The sequence below is a fragment of the Camelus ferus genome, chromosome 24 (genome assembly GCF_009834535.1).
Source record: "Camelus ferus isolate YT-003-E chromosome 24, BCGSAC_Cfer_1.0, whole genome shotgun sequence".
Classification (NCBI taxonomy): domain Eukaryota; kingdom Metazoa; phylum Chordata; class Mammalia; order Artiodactyla; family Camelidae; genus Camelus; species Camelus ferus.
Genome location: NC_045719.1, coordinates 17,798,599 through 17,819,616, shown reverse-complemented (window position 1 = coordinate 17,819,616; position 21,018 = coordinate 17,798,599). Strand labels below are relative to the sequence as shown.

Genomic DNA, 21,018 nt, shown 5'->3' with positions numbered 1-21,018 from the left:
TTAACTTTGAAAAATCTTTGAAATTATCATTTAAAATAACCCCTAATATTTCAGTGCATAGATATGCCATAATTTTAACCACTCTCCTTTTCTTAGATTTCTTCTAATCCTCATTACAAATAATGTTGTACAGAATATTTTTCTGTGCATAATATCTTTTTTCCTTTTTCGAGCTTTTTTAGATATGTCCCCAGAGATAGGATTTTTAGGTCCAAAACTTTGATCATTTGGGGGGAATCATTATACATTGTCAATGTATTTTAAATATTAATGGCTGCCAAGACTTCTGCTTTTGGCCAAGATTAAGAAATAGGCATCATACTTCCCCTTCTGCTTAAAACATACAAAACCCTGCTATACTGCTTTGAGAAAACTCCCAAGTCATGACACAGGGAAAGGGGCCCTAGGCAGACCTAGGGTGTCATCAGACTGCCCTGAGCTGGAAGAACAAGGTAGGATTCACAGGACAGAATACAATGTGCTGCTCAGAGAAAGAACTTGAAAATCTTCAGAGGGTCCACTTTGAGTATTCAGCAGGATGCTAATCAGTGCACGTAAGTACTTGAGGCCAGGGAAAGAACCACCCAAAGGACTAGAAGGAAAAATACCCAGTGCTCATCCAGAGCCACTCTTACCAGCCAGACTAGAATCTCACAATTCATGGGACATTGGGAATAGTACTCAGAAGAACCATGTCTTGGCCATGACGAATAATTAGCCTTGCAGCAAATGCTTCTCCAATACCACCTAATCTTAAAAGCAAACCCAAAAGGATCAAACTGCTGTCAAATAACTGCATCCCAGAACAAATTTCACAAATTTTATAAAAATACAAAAATATCAGCATGCAACAAGGAAAAATTCATTCTGGAATTCAATAAAAAAAATTAATAGGCATGCAAAGAAGCAGAAAAAGATGTTCCAAGTTTGGAAAAAAATCAATCAAAAATGAAACAAAACAGATATTAGCATTATCAAAGATATTAAAATGGGTATTATAACAGTATTCTATATATTCAGAAAGTTAAGTAGGGACATGAAAAATATTAAAGATTAAAGAGATTTTAGATGAGAACGAAAATTTCCAAGATTTAAATTAGATCAGATGGTACTAACAGCAGATTAAATACGGAAGGAGAAAAGATGAGTGAAATTGACATAGCAATAGAAATGATCCAAAATGAACCACAGAGGAAAAACCCAAATGTGTCCTACAAAAGAACACGCTTTTCCTATAAAGACAAAAATACACTGAAAGTGAAAGGATGAAAAAAGATAAACCCAAAGAAAGCTGGAACGACTCTGTTAATATCAGACAGTATAGATTTAAGATAAATGAATATTGCCAGGGATGAAGAACATTATTTCAGAAAAATAAGGGGTCAATTTATCAAATGGAAATAACAATCCTAAATGTTTACACACATTATAACAGAGCTTCACTTCCACGTACCTGAAGCAAAAATGAACAGAACTGAAAGGAAAAACAGAAAAGCCCACAATTGCAGTTTTCAACTCCAACACCACTCTCACAGTACTCTAGAGAACAAGCAGACAGAAAGTCAGTAAGGATATGGATGACTGGAACAAAACTATCCATCAACTTGACCTAATTGACATTTATAGAATATTCCTCTCAACAACAGTAGAATACATGTTCTACTCAGGTCCCAAGGACAGACCAGATTCTAACCTATACAAGTAGTCTCAATAAATTTAAAGGATTCAAGTGATACAAAGCATGTTCTTTGACCACAATAGAATTAACTTAGAAACCAATAACAGAAAGATTTCAGGAAAATTCCTAAATATTTATGTAATAAATAACATACTTCAAAATAACCCAATGGTTAAAAAAGAAGTCAAAAGGGAAGTTAAGAAGTATTCTAAAATGAATGAAATGAAAATACAGTATATCAAAATATATGGAATGCTGCTAAACAGCAATACTTAGAGGGAAACTTATAGCACTAAAAGTCTACGTTATGAAGAAGAAAGGTCTCAAATCAAGGACCGCAACTTCCAGTAGAAAAAGAAGAGCTAGTTAAGTCCACAGTAAACAGAAGACAGGTACTAATAAAGATCAGAGGGTAAATCGATGAAATGAAAAAGGAAAAAAAAAGGAAACCAATCTGGTTCTTTGCAAAGATCAATAAAATTGATATACCTCTAGCCAGGCCATTCAGAAAAAGAGAGGGAGGAGAGAGAAGACACAAATCACAATACCAAAAAGGAGACAGATGACAACACTACAGGCTCTGTAGATGTTAAAATGACAATGATAATGAACTATTATGAAAAATGTAATGCCCCCCAAATTGGAGAACTAAATAAAATCAACAAATTCCCTTAAAAACATTAACAAAACCTCACTCAAGAACAAACAAATAACTTGAATGGCCCAACATACATTAAAGAAACAGAACTTATAGTTAAAATTTTTCCAGGAAGGTATCTCCAAGCTATATTGGTAAATTCTACCAATAGGAACAAACTTTCCCAACGTATCCAATGAAACCAGCATTATCACGGTAACAAAACTAAACAAAGACATCAGAGGAAAAGAAAACTACAGACCAATATCTCTCATGAATAGAGCTGCAACAACAATAATGAAAAACTTTGAGCAAATCAAATCCAACAATATATTTTTTAAAATACATCATGACCAGGTAGAGTTTATTCCAGGATAACAATTTAAAAAGGAATCAATGTAATTCACCATATCAACAACAAAAAAAGATAATCACCATAGATGCAGAAAAATCATTTAACAAAATCTAACATGCTTTTCTGATGTCAGCTCTCAGCAAACAAGGAAAAGAAGGGAACTTCCTCAAACTAAAAGAGTATCTACAAAAAACACATAGATAACATTCATACTTAATGGTGAAAGATTGCTTTCCTGTTAAGATGGGAAACAAGACAAGAATGTCCACTCATCACTTCCATTCAACATTATTCAACCTTATAGCCAGTGCAATAGGGAAAGAAAAAATTAAAATGTCATTTAGATTGGAAAGGAAGATGTTACTGTCATCATTCACAGACAGCATGATCATCTAGGTAGAAAATCCTATGGGATTTCCATGGGAACAAATAAATGACTTTAACAAGATTGCAGAATACTAGACTGATACACAAAAGTCAGTGGGATATCTATGTAGTATTAATGAACGATTAGAAATTAAAATCTTAAAAATACACCAAAATATAAAATGCTTAGGGATAGGTGTCACAAAAAATATGTAATGCCTGTACACTGAAAACTACAAAATATTGCTGAGAGTTATTAATGACCTAAATAAATGAAGAGATATACCAGGCTCATGGATTAGAAGACTTAGTACTTTAAAGATGTCGGTTTCCTGGAAACTGATCTAAAGATTCAGTGCATTCCCAATCAAAATCTAAGCAGGATTTTTTTTTCCTAGAAATTGACAGACTAAATCTAGAATTCACATGGAAATGTGAAGGATCTAATGCAGGTCCCTTGAAAGAGAAAAACAAAACTGGAAGGCTTACACTCCCTGACTTCAAGTCTTATTACAAAACTACAGTAATCAACACAGTGTGGTACTGGAACCTAGATAGACAAATAAATTATTGTATATTTGAGAGTTTCTAAGACAATTTATCTTAAAAGTTCTCATCAGGACACCAGAAATTGACACAACATTGTAAACTGACTATACAACAATAAAAAAAAATAGTATTTTTAAAAAACAAATTTTAAAAATAAAATTAAAAGTTCTCATCATAAGAAAAAATCTTGTAACTATGTATGGTGATAGATATTAACTAGACTCATTATAGTGATCATTTTGCAATATATACAAATACAAAATAAATTATGCTGTACACTTAAAACTAATATAGTATTATATGCTAATTATACCTCAGTTTTTAAAAACCTAGAAAATATAGACAAATAATCAATGGAAGAGAAGAGTAAGTCCAGAATAGAGCAATATACACATGGACAACTGATGTTTTAACAAAAGTTGGTAAAATTCAATAAAAAATACAGTTGCTAGGTTTTTCGCCAACAAATTATGCTGGAACAGGTGTTTATACACAGAAGAAAAAAAGAACTTTGAGCTATATCATGTGCAAAAATTAACTCAAAATAGATCATAGATACAAATTAAAAATTGAAAACTATAAACCTAGAAGCAAACATGGGAGTGAATCTTTGTGACTCTGAGTTAGGTAAAGATTTCTTAGATATGACACTAAACGTACATTCCATGAAAGAAAAAAAAAACTGATAAATGAGACTTCTTGGAAACTTAAAATGCCTTCCCTTTGAAGGACACCATTAAGAAAATGAACATATAAGCCACAGACTAGGGAAATACCTGTAGATAACATATCCAGTAATGGACTTGTATCTAGAACATAGAAAGAACTCTCAAAACTCAAAAAAGTTAGAAATAATAAGAGATAATATACATAAAATAAATATTAAATACTAAGAAACAGACAACCCCATTTAAAAATTGGCCAAAGACTTAAACAAACCTTTCACCCAAAGAAGACAGATGGCAAATAAGCACATAAAAAAGATATTCATCACTAATCACTGAGCAAATTAAAACCCCAGTGAGGTACCACTACTCACCCATTGGAATGGCTAAAATTAAGCAGACTAACCACACCAAGTGCTGGAAAGGATGTGGATGAACTGGACTCATACACTACCAATGGGGATGTAAAATTGTGAAATCCCTTTGAGTAAGTTTGGCAATGCTTCAAAAAAGTCAAACATACCTCAATCTTAGGATTCAACAATTCCCTCTTAGGTATTTACCACAGAGAAATGAAAGCTTCAGTCTGAAAAACGTTGTACCCAAATGTTCAAAACAGCTTTATTTTAAATAGTCTAAAATTGGAAACACCCAAATGTCCAACATCGGATAAACATTGTGGTATGGCCATACAGTGGAATGCTAACTCAGCAATAAAAAGGAATGAGTACTAATAATGTGCAACGTGGGTGAATTTCAAACTAATTGTGCTGCACCCAAGAAGCCAAGCAATAAAAGAATGCATATTATATGATTCAACTTATATAAAAATCTGAGAAATTACAAACTAATCTATGGTGACAGACAGTAGATCAGTGTTTGCCTAGGGAAGGGCTGGGTGGGACTGGGGATGAGGATGACTACGAAGGGGCACCAGGAAACTTTTTTGGGGGATGGATAACTTCCCTACCTTGATTGCGGTGATGGTTTCACCTATGTATGCATATGTCAAAATGTATCAGATTGTACATTTTAAGCATGTGCAGATTATTGTATGTCAATTCCACCACAAGAGCAGTTTTGAAATATCAATGATTGCACCTAACAAAATAGAAAAAGGAATATTCTACAAAACTGAAAGAACACAACAGTGTAATATATCTACTCACCTCAGCTCAGTGAATGAACAAACTTTAGTTTTAAACACTCATCAAACCCAAAAGTTCACTTCTCTGCTTTAAACTTTTTTTTTTTTTGTCTCCAAAGCCTAAGCTCAAAACTCCCTACTTCATGAAGGAACCGGCTACCAGGTGCCCCTACACCAGGGTTACCTGGGGGCTGACAGGTCACCACAGGAAGGAAAGATCACAGAATGTACAAAGCTATTAGCAGGTGATCAACTCCCATCAATGTTACTTTCCTTTCTGAATTTCTCTAGGGTTTTGCCATTTCACATTCTCTCTCCCTCCCCTTTTGTCTTATTGTATCTGTGGAGATAAATGTTCAAGGTCTTTGTCCTAGGTTTTATAATCAGATGCTTTAGCATGTTAGAAATCTCTCTCTCAGCAGGGGGGAAAAAAACAGTATTCTTTTCTATCTTTGGTTGTTCTCCTCTAAGTCTTGGCTGTTATGCTTTGAAACAACGATGGTAAAGAGAAAGAAGGGAGAGGGGAGGCTCTCCCATCCCAGTCAGCACATCAGATCTTGGACTTAACCTGCACAATGAATGGCCCTATGCTGATGGGGCCTTGGCCTTTCCCTTCCCAAACTCTCCTGTGTCCTCCAGCCCCACAAGGAAGCCACTCCCCTCAGCATCACTGCAGGATCCAGAGGTCGGGGTAGAGCTCTCCCCAGGAGGCTGGGTTAGGGCAGAGAGAGATCAGCTCTGGAGTCCATGAGCAGGACTGACCTTGCAGTCCTAGCACACTTCTCACTTTGAGCTTCTATACTGATGTCTCCATAAATGAAAAAAGAACGAAAGGCATGAGGGAGCCAGCATTCAAGACCTGAAGAGAAGGATTAAGTAAATACCCAGTGCCATTGCTAACTGCTTCATGCCATGCATACTGGTGTCCCCAGTGACACCTAGTTATTATACCAAAATGCACTGCGTATAGTGAAGACACCAGTGCACAAGCAAATACACCCATCCTCACAGTCGATCCACTTGATATCCTAAAGTCCAAGTTAAAAACAACTCACTACATCTTGCGAGAGGACCTGAACTCTCCTTAATGACTATTCCAGCCTGCCCCCTCCCTTCCTGCTGCAGGAGAAGGAACACGGGGAACTTCCTGGCATGGCTCATTAATGCCACTGTCCCTGAAGAAAATAATAGACCAACATCTGAAAAACTGCTAGGCTCACCTCTGTGGATGCACCGGAGCTGAAACTCGCCAACCACCACACACAAAGTCACTTTCCGGCTGCCCAGGTCAATTTCCTTAGGTCAAAGTTGCTTTAAGGCTGCTCAGGTCAATTTTTTTCAAGTATCAAAACTCTGAAGCACAAATGACCGGAACTGGTGCAGAAAAAACAGAACCTTGCTGAGTAACACACAGTGCGGCATAAAAACAGCCCAAAGGCCACTAAGAACTGAGCAGTAGGTATACACTGGGAGTGGTAAGCAACCCCGACTTGTAGTAGCATTGAAAGCAGAGGATTACCAGCAACATCTAAAGATGGAGCGCCTAAGGAAATGCAGCCTGAAAGGGATCTCTTCTTCCTGGACGCCTACAAAAAAGGGCTTCTGGTACATTCAGCCCCAACACTTATTTCTCCAGGAGGAAAACCTGCCATGATACACACACATAGATGGGAGACACAGAGTTGCATTCCAAAAAGATCCTGCCAGGGAACAGGAGCCCAGTGCAGAACTCAGCGACAACCCACAAGCAATCATCTCTGCACCCTGCTTTCCTGGCAGTCGCACGGGCAGAAAACTGTTTTTAAACAGTATTTTTTTATATACCAAAGTAGCAGATTTTTTTAAAAAATGCAAAGAGACATTAACATTTGTACCTATTTCCACATGTCCAAGAAGCAACAATTCAATTGTTCCTTCCAATCTCTACTTCAAGGAGTACCAAACATCAGCATGACCCAAAACCTTGACCTTCTCCATAAATTCTGCTAAATTGGGCCAAGTTCTTCTTTCAACAGTGTCTTCATAAAGATAAAGCATAGCTTATGCCAAGGAAACGGCGGCTTCCCCACACTCATCAAAAATACACATGTACACACACACACACACACACATGCATACACAGAGAAGCAGACATTGTTTCCAGAATTTAAAAACATTTCATGATAAACATCTCTGAGCTAATATGCTATCAGTAGCATGGCTGGTTGCTGAGGATTCAGAAGACGTCACCCTAGATAAAGCAGAGTCTGACCCACCTCACACCCGCCACCCTCCATCCCCAGGTCACACGTGATTTCTCTTCACACCATCATTATGACATATACCCTTGACATGTTCCCATCTATGGCCTTGGCCAGGATGGAAAGTTCCATGAGGCACGGCCATATCTGTCTTGTTCTCCACTGTACACCCTGGTCCTGGCTCACTAGGCACAAAATGAATTCTTTTGGACTAAAGTTGGGGAGGAGAGGGGTGAAGAGAGGCTGAGCATGGATAAACATTAAATTCTGAAGCCTCGAGTAAGAGTTGGCATTATAATTCAGTATCATTCTAGTATCTGCGACACCAAGGCTACCCTCAAACATTGCTTCACTGAATCCTCACGACAACACAGGCAGATAATATTATTATTCTAACTTTAGAGATGAGAAAACAAGATTTAGAAAGTTTAAGTTACTTGCCCAACACTTTAATCTGATAAATCCCAACTTCTGAAGACAGGCTGTTTTTAATTTTTAAAGTTAAAATCATCTGTAAATTTTCTCTGCTTAGAGGTTTCTCTGTAGCTGGAAATGTACCCATCACTCTGTTCAAAGAAAACGCCTGGGGAAGACGTTGAGGAAGGAGGAGACACACCTGAGCTTCGGCAGGAAAGTGGGGAGCGGTGCTTGGCTGTCAAGCCCTGACTTGTCAGCCAACACTCACCTGGTTTTCAGGATTCCTCCAACACGCCTTTACTGCTCCACTACCCTGCTTAGTTCTCCTTGGCTCTTTTCAGTCTCTGGCCAACTTCACAGCTCGCCAAAACTTTTGCAAGTCCGGAGGCACTGGAGTAGACGGTGGCTGTGACCGTGACGGGGCACCGCAGCGTCTGCAGCCACCCAGCCTCCGAGTGACTCAGGTGCCCAGGCACCTCACAGCAAAAGCTGACTCGAGACAGAATCTGATTCATCAGGCCCAGAGGATGCCTGGCCCCAACTCATAAAGCATTTACCCACAGACTGGATGCAATTAGATGGAAACAAACAAGGAGACGAAAAAAGGAAAGTCAACACGTGATGATTCAGAAAACATCACCATGTGTATCATCTCCACTATGAACAACCCGCGTGGGCGGAAGGCAGCACCACAGTGAGGACCATGTGTAGGGGCGCCGGGCAGGGACCCCATGCCAGCTTCCGGCACTGACTCCACAACCTGCATCTCTCCTTACGTAAGGGTCTGGTCAGGAGCCTGTCTTCAAGTGTAACACCCGAACTGCTCTGATATTCAAGGACCGCACTACAGAAACAAGCATAAAGATGTACCTCTAGGGAAAAGCCAGAGAATTTCTAATTCACATGACATATTTAATGAACAGCTACTATATGCCAGAAGACTATAAAAAGACTCTAAAACTGTTTTATGTTTGGCATGAAGATTTAGCTACAGCTGTATTCAAACCCCTCCCCCACTGTCTTAGACAATTAATCTGGGTTGTAGGCATAAACTGCCCAGCCTCGATCAGAGATAACTAAATGAGATTAGAAGCATGATCTTTTTTTCCATAAACACTCTTATTTTAAGAAGTAGAACTGTTTTTGAAACACTAAGTGCTGGCAATGTTACCAAATACTAATTTAAAGAGTACAGAGAGCAAGCTTTGGGGAGAGTCAGTACGTTGTTACAGTTTAGTGCCTGTCTCCACAGCACTCAAGGGGACTTCACCTTCAAGCCAACACACCAGGCCCATCCGTCTACCTCCAGCAGAGTCCTGGTGGCTGGCAGGGCTCCTAGGTCTTCAGAACCTGAGCCCAGCTTGGCCTCGAAAGCTTTTCAGCATCTGGAAACTTCAAGAACATTTTCTTTTGCTCATCCTGGGTAGACTAATGGATTAGAGTTTCTTCTTGGCTCAGTGGGTTGCTGTTCTCCTGGGTGCCCTGAACCCTCCCTTCTCTGGACACAAGCAGGAAGGGTGCCTATGTGATGGTGTGCAGTCCAACCAGGCTCTCAACCGTGCAATTAAATTTGTGATTACAGAGATCTCTCTGCTGGTGAATTTCTCCAAAAGGGGCGTGTTTAGTCAGGGTTCTCCTGAGAAATGGAACCAAGGGAAGATAAATATGCATATAAATATATATTTATATAAAGATATACATACATACATATATATGTTAGAGATAAATACACACACAAGTATGTATGTATGTATGTATACATACATATAGATTTATTTTAAGGAACTGGCTCACTGAGGCTGGCAAATCCAAAATCTGCAGGGTGGGCTGGCAGCCTGGAGGTCCAAGAGGAGCCCATGTAGCAGTTCAAATCCAAAGCCCGTCTACTACTGCTCCCTCTTGCTTGAAGGAGGCTAGTCTTTCGTTCTGTCTGGACCCTCAACTTATCGGACGAGGCCCACCCACACAATGACTGTGGCGCGCAGTCTGCTTTACTCAAAGTCCACTCACTTGAATGTTAACGGCATCCCCAAACCTCATAGAAACACCCAGAATGATGTTTGAACACATATCTGGGCCCTGTGGCCCTGCCAAAGTAAATACACTAAAATACCCAGCACACGGAGCTAATGTATTCCTTCCTCCTCCCCTTCCTCGCTTCTTTTGTGCTTCCAGATGTACTAAAAATTTTTTTAATATAATAACATGTCCTTTAGCAATACAGGTGCCCAAGTAACTCTTAAGCCTTATAAACCATTTTTGACAACTTATAAACTTACACACCCCTTTACTGTACACCAGAAACACAACATTGTAAGTCAACTATACTTCCAAAAAATGAATAAATAAATTTAAAAAAATTTTTACCCTTTTACAGAGAAAGTCACACAAATCTCAAGTTCAAAACTTATTTTCTAAAGATGCCAATTTTTTGGAGAAAAAATATCAAACTTTTGAAAATGAAAAAATCTTTTAAGACAGACTTGATGCTTTTCCAACATAATTCCTTTTCAGCAAGTTGATTCTGGGAAACAGATGAAAACGCAGGGCGCACCATGTATTTTTATCAGATGGAAGAGGACATGACAAAACCAAGGAATGTAACACAGAACACCCGCATAAGTAAGTGGCCGTTCCTTTAACTTCTTTGCTGTTAATTTTAAAAGATACTAGCTGAAACGGTTGCCTATTATCTTTCTTAGAATTAACCAAACACTAACACTACTTTTTAATCCTTAAAAATAAAAATAAATTGAAGAGATTTGAGTCTGTAAAAAGGACAAAGGCACATCCACCCCATCCCCCTTGACATCCATGAGATGAAAAGTACATTAGCCGTGGAAACCATGATGGGTTGTACTTCCGGTTTGGACTCCAGTTCTGATCTAACTTTCACAAGGCGTCTGTCATCATAAAAAGACAAGGATGGTACTAACTCTACAAAGAGCTGTGGGGAAACCCATTAAAATCAACCTCATCATAAATAGCTGTACCCTCGGTATGTCAGCCTTTTAATTCCAGTGTTATAAACTGGGATCCAAGTTCCCATTTGTTAAACAGCTTTGATGTGGGGCTGGTGAGGACAGGACTGGCAGGGGGTATCTCCTGTGAGCCTTCATATGCTGGCATGTACCTTCCACGTCCCCCTCAGGCTAGTGTACTAGGAAGGGGTACTTTATAAGCACAGAGTATTGTTATCTGAAGATCGCTAAGTACTTACAAGAAAGGGCACTAATTTCTCAGAATCCTCAAGGGGGATAACCTGGGGATTTAGCTCAGCTCAATGTGAGGTTCAATTCCAACTCTGTCCCATAAAGAGACATGTCAGATCAAATGCCAACTTTAAAAAGGCTCAACTTTAAAAAGAATTTAGGAGACTATGGCCCAGAACCTCAACTATGTAACAACTTTCCTCTCATCCTAATGTCCTGGAGACAGACCTACATTTTCCTGACTACCTGATTAACTTCCCACTCTGTATGGAATGAGTAAACACACATATACATCTAGGTCTTGTTGTAGATTTCTGGCTGCTAAAATTGGAAGGAAAAAAGAAAACTTAGAGCAACATGTCTTTTCACGATCTCCCTTTGAAAATCAACATTAATAGGAAAAGAAACAAAACAGAACCAAATACTTCCTGTTGGTGAGGACAAGCCAGCCTGGAGAAGAGAGTCCGGGGAAACAGAAGACAAGTGAACTGGGATGGGATTAAGTGTTCTCTGCCCCACTACTGGGGCCTGAAAACAGGGATGCCCCACGGAGTGAGCAGAGGGCTGGGGCTGCAAAGGGCCACTTCCAGCTCCTCCCCTGGAAGCTGCTTTCCAGCCAACCAGCCCTTCCTGTTCTCACTTTATATGCACAACTCTCTCTTCTGCTTCTACACTCTTCCATCCCATCCTCTCCCCCATGCCTGTGTAAATTATTGGGTACCACTCAGTGAACAGAACTCTGTCAGACAAGAACCTGCCCGGATACAGCAGTACCGTCAATTACGGTACCTCAAATGCATTAACTTCATTTAATCAGCGAACCCTCCAACATCTCAAAGCTGCATTTGGCATCATGAGCATCCTTCTGCCCAAGGGCACCTTCCAACTGTCTAGGGAAGTTCAGCTCAGGTAACCCCCAAAGGCTGGCCATGGAGATGCCTGACATGGCAATAAATGATCTTTCTTTGTAGGGCTCTTTGTTCTATCAGTTATCTACACTAATCAGCACCATGGTTCTGAGGTTCTGAGAGCCACTCTGAAAAGAAGAAATGCTGATGGAAACTATACTGGGCTGCTCTGCATGCTGATGGGGATAAATGCAGTGAATAATTAGATACCGCTGCGTTGACACTCAGCCTCACCACCACAGTTGGAACCTGGCCCCATCGGACATCCTTGAGACACCAAATGTCCTCCTTTCTTAAAGGCCCTACAAACCTGCCTAACATCTCACGGCAACTCCACCCCCACGCCTGCAGTTGTGCGTGTGTCATTGAGGAATCTACTTTGATCTGTGGAAAGTGTGCTTGTTGGAGCAACATCATGAAAGGGGTTATTATTTAAATGCAAGCTACATGAAGCCAGAGGCAGCAGAGAACATTCTGCAGGGTCTCTCTTTGTTCAAGTCCGAGGCTTTGCAGGGGGTGTGGAGTTGCACCCTTATCACCGCATCAGAGCTAGACCTCTCCCCAAGATGCTCACATTACTGATCCATTACTGCTCCATTCGGGGGGAGCTTTAATGAGCACATTATCCTCAAATACTGCCTTTCCTACTCTGGAACTAGTAATTCTAATGGAACCAAAAATCATCCCAGAAAATTACACTTTGACTTTAATTTTCTCAAAATAGTGCAATGGTCCATGTTAAGCTTTCGTCACCCCCAATGCCACCCACCGAGTGATGGGGTTTCTTTAATCACAACCTGACCAGTGGCTTTGGGGTACCATCGAAAGGTACCTAGCACTCCCCACTTCTGCCACTGCCGTCACCACCCTGACAGCATCCCCGGCGGATGTCTACTGAGTCTCTGCTCACCACGCCAAGCTTGTCTGAGCAACAGAAGAGCCACAGCCTGTTTACCTCCATGGACAGTGACCGGACTTCCACACATGGAGGCCCAGTCTCACTCCAGACACCTTCCATCCACCGGCCCTGGAGATTTCCCCTTCGATTCATGGATTATCCAGAAGGGTACCATTAGTTTCCAAGGGTTTGTAGATTTGCCTGTTATCTGTCATTCATTTCTTGTTTAACTCCACTGTGATTCGAGAATGTGTGCTATATGATTTCAGTTCTTTTAAATTTGTTAGGTTTGTTTTATGGCCCAGCTTGGTATATATTCAGTAAGCCCTTGAAAAGATGATCTGTTTTGCTCTTACTGGTTGGACTGTTCTAGAAACGTTTGATGGTGCTACTCAAGTCTTCTACATCCTTGCTGATTTTCTGTCTAATTCTGTTCCACCAATTGTTGAGAGAGCGGTATTGAAGTCTCAAAATATAACCATGTGTTGGTCTATTTCTCCTTTCATTTTATCAGGTTTTGCTTCACACGTTTTACAGCTCCGTTGTAAAACGGAGGTTGGACTGCTATGCCTTCGTGGTCTTTTTATCATTATATAATGTCCTCTTTGGCTCTGGTCGTTTCATTGCTTTATTTCAGCTGAGCAGCAGTGGAAGCCGTGACGGTCCACGTGGCCTGCTCTGGCACCACCCCAGCAAGAAGGAGGAAGGGCACCTCACTGCCCCCAGGGAGGGGTGGCTGTCCAGATTCCCCACGCGGCCTCCACAGACCCCCAGGGGAAAGGGAGCCGCCTACTGTCGGGAAAGGAATGCCCACCCCTGCTTCCTATGTGAGAACAGCACAGAGAAAGGTGAAGAGGAGACCAGATGGGGTAGCGGGGAAACCCAGAGCAGCAGCCAGCATGACTGACAGTGACAAATGGGGAGGCCAAGAAAGCTGGGGGACTTGGGGTCCTCGGCCCACAGCAAGTGTGAGCGATGGGACGTCTCCAGGGACCTCCCAGGCCAGAGCCCCACCCTGAAGTGAAAACCTGGGGAGTGGTGTCGTGCCTGCAGTGAAGATGGGCCAGTCTGACAACCCCTCACACAAGCAGCAGCCTAGGGGCATGACTGGTCAGAAGCAGAAGCCAGAGCTTCAAACCAAGGCCGCGAGAGGTGGGGTGTCCTCCACTCGGGGAAACCAAGGCCACCTCAGATTCTGGTCAGGTGAGGACATTTTAATCAAGCTCCACCCTCATTCTGTAAGTTTACCCTTCTCTACTTTGTTTATTTTTTTCCTTTTTTATTGTTATTTCTAGAAAAGCATCCATTGGAAAAATAACAGTATTTTAGCTGAACTCATGGGTAAAAAGGCCTATCTCCTGGGCATGTATATTGGGGCCAGGATGGCTGGCAGAGCGAGTGTGTCCCCACTGGCTGGGTGTCACGGAGCCTCCCGGCGGTAAAAGCAGACAAGAGTGTGGGAACACGGCCTCCCTTCTCCTCCCTGCTTCGGTCCTCACCAGGATGGCGCTGAGGCCGACTCTGCTCCAGCACAAAGTCTGTGCTCAGGGCAGCCTCCCAGGCAGACAGCTGCAGTTACCTGCACAGGTGTGGGGCCAGCACAGGGCCTGGACGGGGAAAACACACACAGAGCCACCCGTGGACAGAGCAGGATGAGCTCAGGGAGTGACCCCTGTTCACAGGCGACTATAAAACGCCCAAGTGGGACACCGACTGCCTGCAATCCAGTTGGTTAATGACAGGAAGTCACCGAGACTTATTTGTAAAATCACACAAACACGCAGAGCAAAGGTTTAAAATCAAAGTGTCACAAAGTTCACAAACGTTAAGAGACCATTACATTCAGATAAAATTGTACTTTGTAAGACCAGACAGTTATCTTTGCCCCATTCGTGGGGAGAAGGGCATGAACTTTCTAAGCAAATCTTTTGTATAAACCAGTGGTCGGCAAACCATAGCCCACAGGCCAGATCTGGTTCATGACCTGTTTTTGTACAGCTAAGCACTGTTTTTTATAGATAAACACTGGCAGTCAATTTGATGTCAGAAAACACTACTTTTGAGCCACAATTAAGCAAAACATTGTTTCTCCCTACCAAAATTCCATTTGTATCATTAGTAAACCTGAATTATAAAAACACTGTACTCAGTTATCATTATATTTTGAACTTAATCAATAAAAAATCTATGCAAATTTGCCTTCTCTCTCATCACAGAAGTAACTACTCGCTACCCCCAGTTTTGCCTCTTGGTCCGAAATGCCTAAAATATTTACTTTCTGGCCCCTTCCAGGAAACACGGGTAAACCTCTGGCATAAATTAGTAATATAAATAAAATAGCAAAAATGAGTCTTTGAAATATTGTTAAAGCTGCCAGACAAACAAAATACGTGTTTAAATAATTACTCGTTCATTAAAGCACAACTAAGCGGCACTCAATCTGCCTCTGTAACTCTATAACTTAAAAGGGGCAGGCACATTTCTTTTAAACTATCCTCTAATTCAGACTTTTTCCCTCTAAGGGCCTTCTGTTTTCAGGGAAAATAAAATAACATGAGACCTGATTAAAGGGATACCCACTAACCGTGCTCCTCATTGACCCAGCTTTTTACTTTTCATGACCTTCAAGGGTTCAGACCTCAGATTAACCATTTACTTCTCCCAACAGCAACTAGGAAGTGACTGTGGGAGGCAGAGGGGCGAACGTGGGGAGGGACAGGGAGCCGGGGGTGGGTAAGCAGGCTCCTGCCAGCAAGCCACCAGCAGGGGCTGCCTGCCCTGGGCAAGCAGGGTGAGCGCGCCGGACCCGGGACCCGTTCTGAACCTTCTAATCTGGGATGCAGTGGTCGGTTTAGGGCACTTCATTTTCACTGCACTTTTAATTTAAGCAACTGACCGACCCACTGAGTCGCGTATGTTAGCTCATAGCCCGATGTCACAGGCAACACAGTTTTGGTAATGCTAAATTTGTTTGTTTGTAACACTGATGTTTTTTATCCGAAAAAAAGTAGGTTTCCTAGGGTAGCACTGGGGTGGAGTTTGAAGGGACAAATGGAACAAGAAACACAAGAAGAAGAAAAAACATGATAAAAACATCAAAGTGGCCCAGTAGGGTCTCTGTGCCTCGCTCTGCCCCCATGGCAGGGGTCAACTTTCACAGATGGTCCTGAGTGCTTTGATGGCTTTCCCAGAACTGCGAATTTATACAGTCAAGAAAAGGCTAGACCTGGGGTTTGCAAGTTAGCACCAGGGAAACAAGCCCCTTCTCGTGCTGCAGGTGTCTTGGGAGAGCTCTGCAAAATAGGGGAAAGGTTAAAAACGAATAAACCAGACTCAGCTCCCTCACGTCCTTTGAAGGTATTGATCAACAGTAATTGATCAACAGTAACAGATCAATCACCCAGGGCAATCAGATAGGCCGATGCTGGACTTACGAGCTCCATTAATCAAATTCTACCTTTGACAGTCACCCTGGCTGGGGAACAGCCCCTCCCGCGACCAGCTGCAGGAACGTCCCTTTGTCCACATCACCCAGGCTCTGGCACTCACCCGGCCCCAGACACAGCTGGCAGTGAGAGGCCCCCTCCTTCCTCACCGCTGGAAACAACAGCACGGCGCTGACTAGAGACATGCAGGAGGTCCACACCCTGACTGAGCTGTGGATCTATCGTCTCCTAAACCCTAGAGGAGAGGAGGCAGCAGGTCTGTGACCCCTGGCTCTGGATATCGAAAGAGCTGTCACTGGAATGGGGATTAGAGTTGTGGAGTGTCCCACATCCAGGGCCAAGAGGAGGATGCTACAAAGGAGCAGGCTTCAGAAAGGAAAGACTTTTTATTAGTCAGAAGTGTCCAAAAAGGGGATGGGTCCCTTTCCAGGGGTGAGAAGTCTCCTTTTACTGGAGGGAGGAGGCCCAGGAGCCCTGCATGAGGAATTAGTCCAGATGACCCCATAATCCTGGCATTCTCAGATTCTACACACTAATGGGGAAAGTATTTCTCAACAGTAAACAGGCATTTCAGATATCCTAGCCCACTATTCAGTTTTCCCTTACACACACACACACACACACACACACACACACACACACACTCAGGGAGCCTTGGCTGTCACATTTTCTTACCTCACAATCGGTCTGCAAGTCTGGAGGGCAGGCCAGGCTGAGCCACGGTTTCCTCAGTAACTAAGACACGAAGTCATCTTCCAGGAGACCGCGCGGGGTGGTCGGCTACCATGAGGGGCCCGAACTACCCACTGATCCCTCAGTCCCCTCTTCTTCATCTTGCGAAGCCCATCTGGGGACCACCACCAAGGCCTGCAGGCCTTTTCAGGGGCCATGGGGCGTGGACCAGCAGCTTGTCCCCGAGCCCATCCTGTGCCACCCGCACAGGACACAGCTAACATCCCACTCTGAGGGCAGGCACTTCTGAATGGGCTGTTCCAGCGGCCTGCCCCCCAGAAAAGCAGGTGCTCAGTAAGACTCAAGGAGGCAGCCTGGCCTGCAGGACCTGGCCCAAGCCCATCCTCCACCCCGGCCTGTTCCTTTCCTCCAGAAGTGCCAGCAGTAGAGCGAGCATCTCCACAGCCCTCGTTACGCGCTGGGATGGGTCTAAGTGCATCGCACACACTCACTCAATCCTACAGCATCCTGGTAGAGGGATGTTTGTCTTACCCAGGTGAGGAAACTATGCCCTTGAGAATTTTAAATTCCTGGTGCTAAACTCTGGCTGCGCAGCTTCTGTAAGTGGCCCAGCCCTTATTCTAAGGTCCTGGAAAGTTTTCGCAGTTTCCATTGATAAAGCACCAGCATTCCCCGCCACCTGTGACTGCGAGCGCTCAGAGTGCAAGGGCGCTGGGTTGCTGGGACAGCTCAAGCCTCCGCTTCCTCCCGTGTTTCTGACCATGACCTTCTGCTCCTCATGGCCTCTGGGTTCCCCTTGTGCCTGATGGAGTCGCCAAGCTGTGTCCTTGTCCCTGCTTCTCACTCTAGGGTGCTGTACACGCGGCACCTGCTCAGCCTGGGGCCTAATGATGATTTCAGTTGGCCCTGGCTAAATCAGTCACACCCCCATCCCGATCAGTCCTCAGGACACAGAGGTGGCCACGGTCCAAGGCCTGGAGCCCAGGCTGGCAGGGCCGGGGACGCCCTCAGAGCCCACACCCTGCCTCTCCCTCCCCCAGGTAACCTGGCTGCTGCCCAAACCTGTAGGACCTTCTTCAACCTTCCTCTTGAGTTTTAGACTCAGATACCCTCCTGCCTGCTGACGTCCCTACATCCATGTCCACAAGCAGTTCTGACTCAAACACATCCCTCAAACTGCTCCCCGGGCTGCCCTCTCTGCCTCATTTAGTGACATCACCGCTGCCTTATTACATCAACTGGGAACCTATTAGTCACCCGACGCCTCGCTCCCCCTCCACCCCCACAGACACTGACGCTTCCACCTCCTCCGTGTGGGAAGCAGCCGCTCCTCTCACCCCAGTGCTTCCGTCAGGACCATCCTGTCTCTCACTACATCCTCACCTGCTCTCCCCAGTTCTCCAGCCACCACAGGCCCTAGGGTCCCCCAGACCACACATGGACCGACCACGCCCCCTTCGGTCCCCTCTGGATGCCCTGCCCTCTGCTGCACATCCGAGTCCAAGGTCCTCTACGGGACATCCAACCCCCTGCACCCTGAGACCTGCTCCCCCTCCCGCCTCCACGCCCCTCACTCCAGGCAGCTGGAGGCTTTCGGCCGGCACCATGCTGTCCCCTTGCCAATCATGCTCCTCCAGACCACTCAGTTGCCACCTCTTTCCCGCTCCCCCTCCTCACCCCCAGCGGGGAGGGTTGCCACCTGGGGCCCACACACCTGAGGGATTCTGCTGTCCCAACACCAACTGCCTGGGGACAAGATGACCCATCTCTGACTTCTCCAACTCCCCTGCCAGAGAGCCCAGGCAGGGTCTTCGTTTTATTTCTTCATCGTCAGGCCCAGCGCTCCGCAGGCTTTCAATAAATGTCTGTGAGTGGCCTTCATCTCTACAGGGCCTGACCTAGAAGCCTTCCACCCTGCATGGTTCCCTTAGGTCACAGATTTCTCGACTGCACCACCCACCCCGCCCCATCATGGAACTGGCCCCTCAGGATCCAAGTCTGCCTGACGAAGCAGCACCCCTGGACCAACGACAGGCTGGCTGAGCTGAGGCAACAGAACAGCATCTTTCATTCTTTCTCTACAACTAGCAACACACCTGAACCCCATGCTTGGACTTGAAATATAACTTTCCTCTCTCCCTCTCTTACTCTTTCTCTCCCCCAATCTTTCCCTTTTCCTCTGGCACTGGGAGCACATGGGCATGAGACCAAACTCACGGGGAGGAAGAGTCAATCGGAGATTTCCATTTGGGAGATTTTCCTGATTTACATCAATGTATAATCTGTTCCTCTAAGTTTTGTTGCATCATCAGGGCAGTCAAGGCACAATTTTTGTTTCGTTTTGTTTTTTGGTTTCTGGGGTTTTTTTCAGTTATATAATATATATTTTCAGATTATCTTCCATTATAGACTATTACAAGATACTGAATATAATTCCCTGTGCTTGCTAAACAGTAAATCCTTATTGCTTATCTATTTTAAGTGTAGTACTTTGTACCTGTTAATCCCAAGCTCCTAATTTATCCCTCCCCCTAGTCGCTTTCCCCTTTGGTAATCTTAAATTTGGTTTGTGTCTGTGAGTCTGTTTCGGTTTTGTATATAGATTCATTTGTCTTATTTTTTAGATTCCACATATAAATGTTATATGATACTTGTCTTTCTCTGCCTGACTTACTTCACTTAGTATGATAATTTCTAGATCCTTCCATGTTGCTGCAAATGGCATTATTTCATTCTTTTTTATGGCTGGGTAATATTCCATTATATATGCATATGTATGCCATGTCTTCTTAAGCCAATCATATGTTGATAGGCACTTGGGCTGTTTCCATGTCTTGGTTATTGTAAATAGTGCTGCTGTGAACATTGGGGTACACGTATCTTTTCAAATTAGACTTTGTTTTTTCTGGCTATGTACTGGGAGTGGGATTGCTGGATCATATTCACATGTGCTCCTTTGCTCTACTCTTAGTTTTTTAAGGAACCTCCATACTGTTCTCCATAGTGGCTGCACCAATTTACATTCCCACCAATAGTATATAAGGGTTCGCTTTACTTCACACCTTCTCCAGCATTTATTATTTGTAGACTTTTTGATAGCCATTCTTATCAGTGTGAGGTAAAACCTCATTGCAGTTATGATTTGCTAATACTTAGCCATGTTGAACATCTTTTCATCTGCCTGTTGGACATCTGTATATCTTCTTTGAAAAAATATCTATTTAGGTCTTCTGCTCATTTTTTGATTGGGTTGGTTTTTTGGTTTTTTGGTTTTATTTTTTTTTTTTGATATTGAGTTGTATGAGCTGTTTGTATATTTTGGATATTAACCCCTTGTCAGTCACATTATTTGCAAATATTTTCTCCCATTCCATGGGTTGTCTTTTCATTTTATTGATGACTTCCTTTGCTGTGTAAAAGCCTTTAAGCTTGATTAGGTTTCATTTGGTTGTTTTTTTTTTGTTGTTGTTGTTTTGCTTTTATTTCTTTTGCCTTGGGAGACTGACCTAAGAAAATATTGTTATGATTTATGTCAGGGAATATTTTGCCTATGTTCTCTTCTAGGAGTTTTATGGTATTATATTTTATACGTAAGGCTTTAAGCCATTTTGAATTTGTTTTTGTGTATGGTTTTAATTTCACTGATTTACATGTAGCATCTAGCTTTCCCACTTGTTAAAGAGGCTGACTTTTCTCCATTATATATTTTCCCCTCCTTTGCTGTAGATTAATTGACCTGACCTAGGTGTGTGGGTTTATTTCTGGGCTCTCTGTTCCTTCAATCCATATGTCTGTTTTTAAAGGCAC

At 43.1% G+C, this 21,018-nt stretch overlaps 1 protein-coding gene across 13 annotated transcripts in view; it reads right to left on the bottom strand.

The window, feature by feature from the left end:
• FHOD3 (formin homology 2 domain containing 3) overlaps positions 1 to 21,018 on the bottom strand; it is a 411,926-nt gene that overhangs the window by 194,088 nt on the left and 196,820 nt on the right. The gene's annotated exons all lie outside the window — the stretch shown is intronic.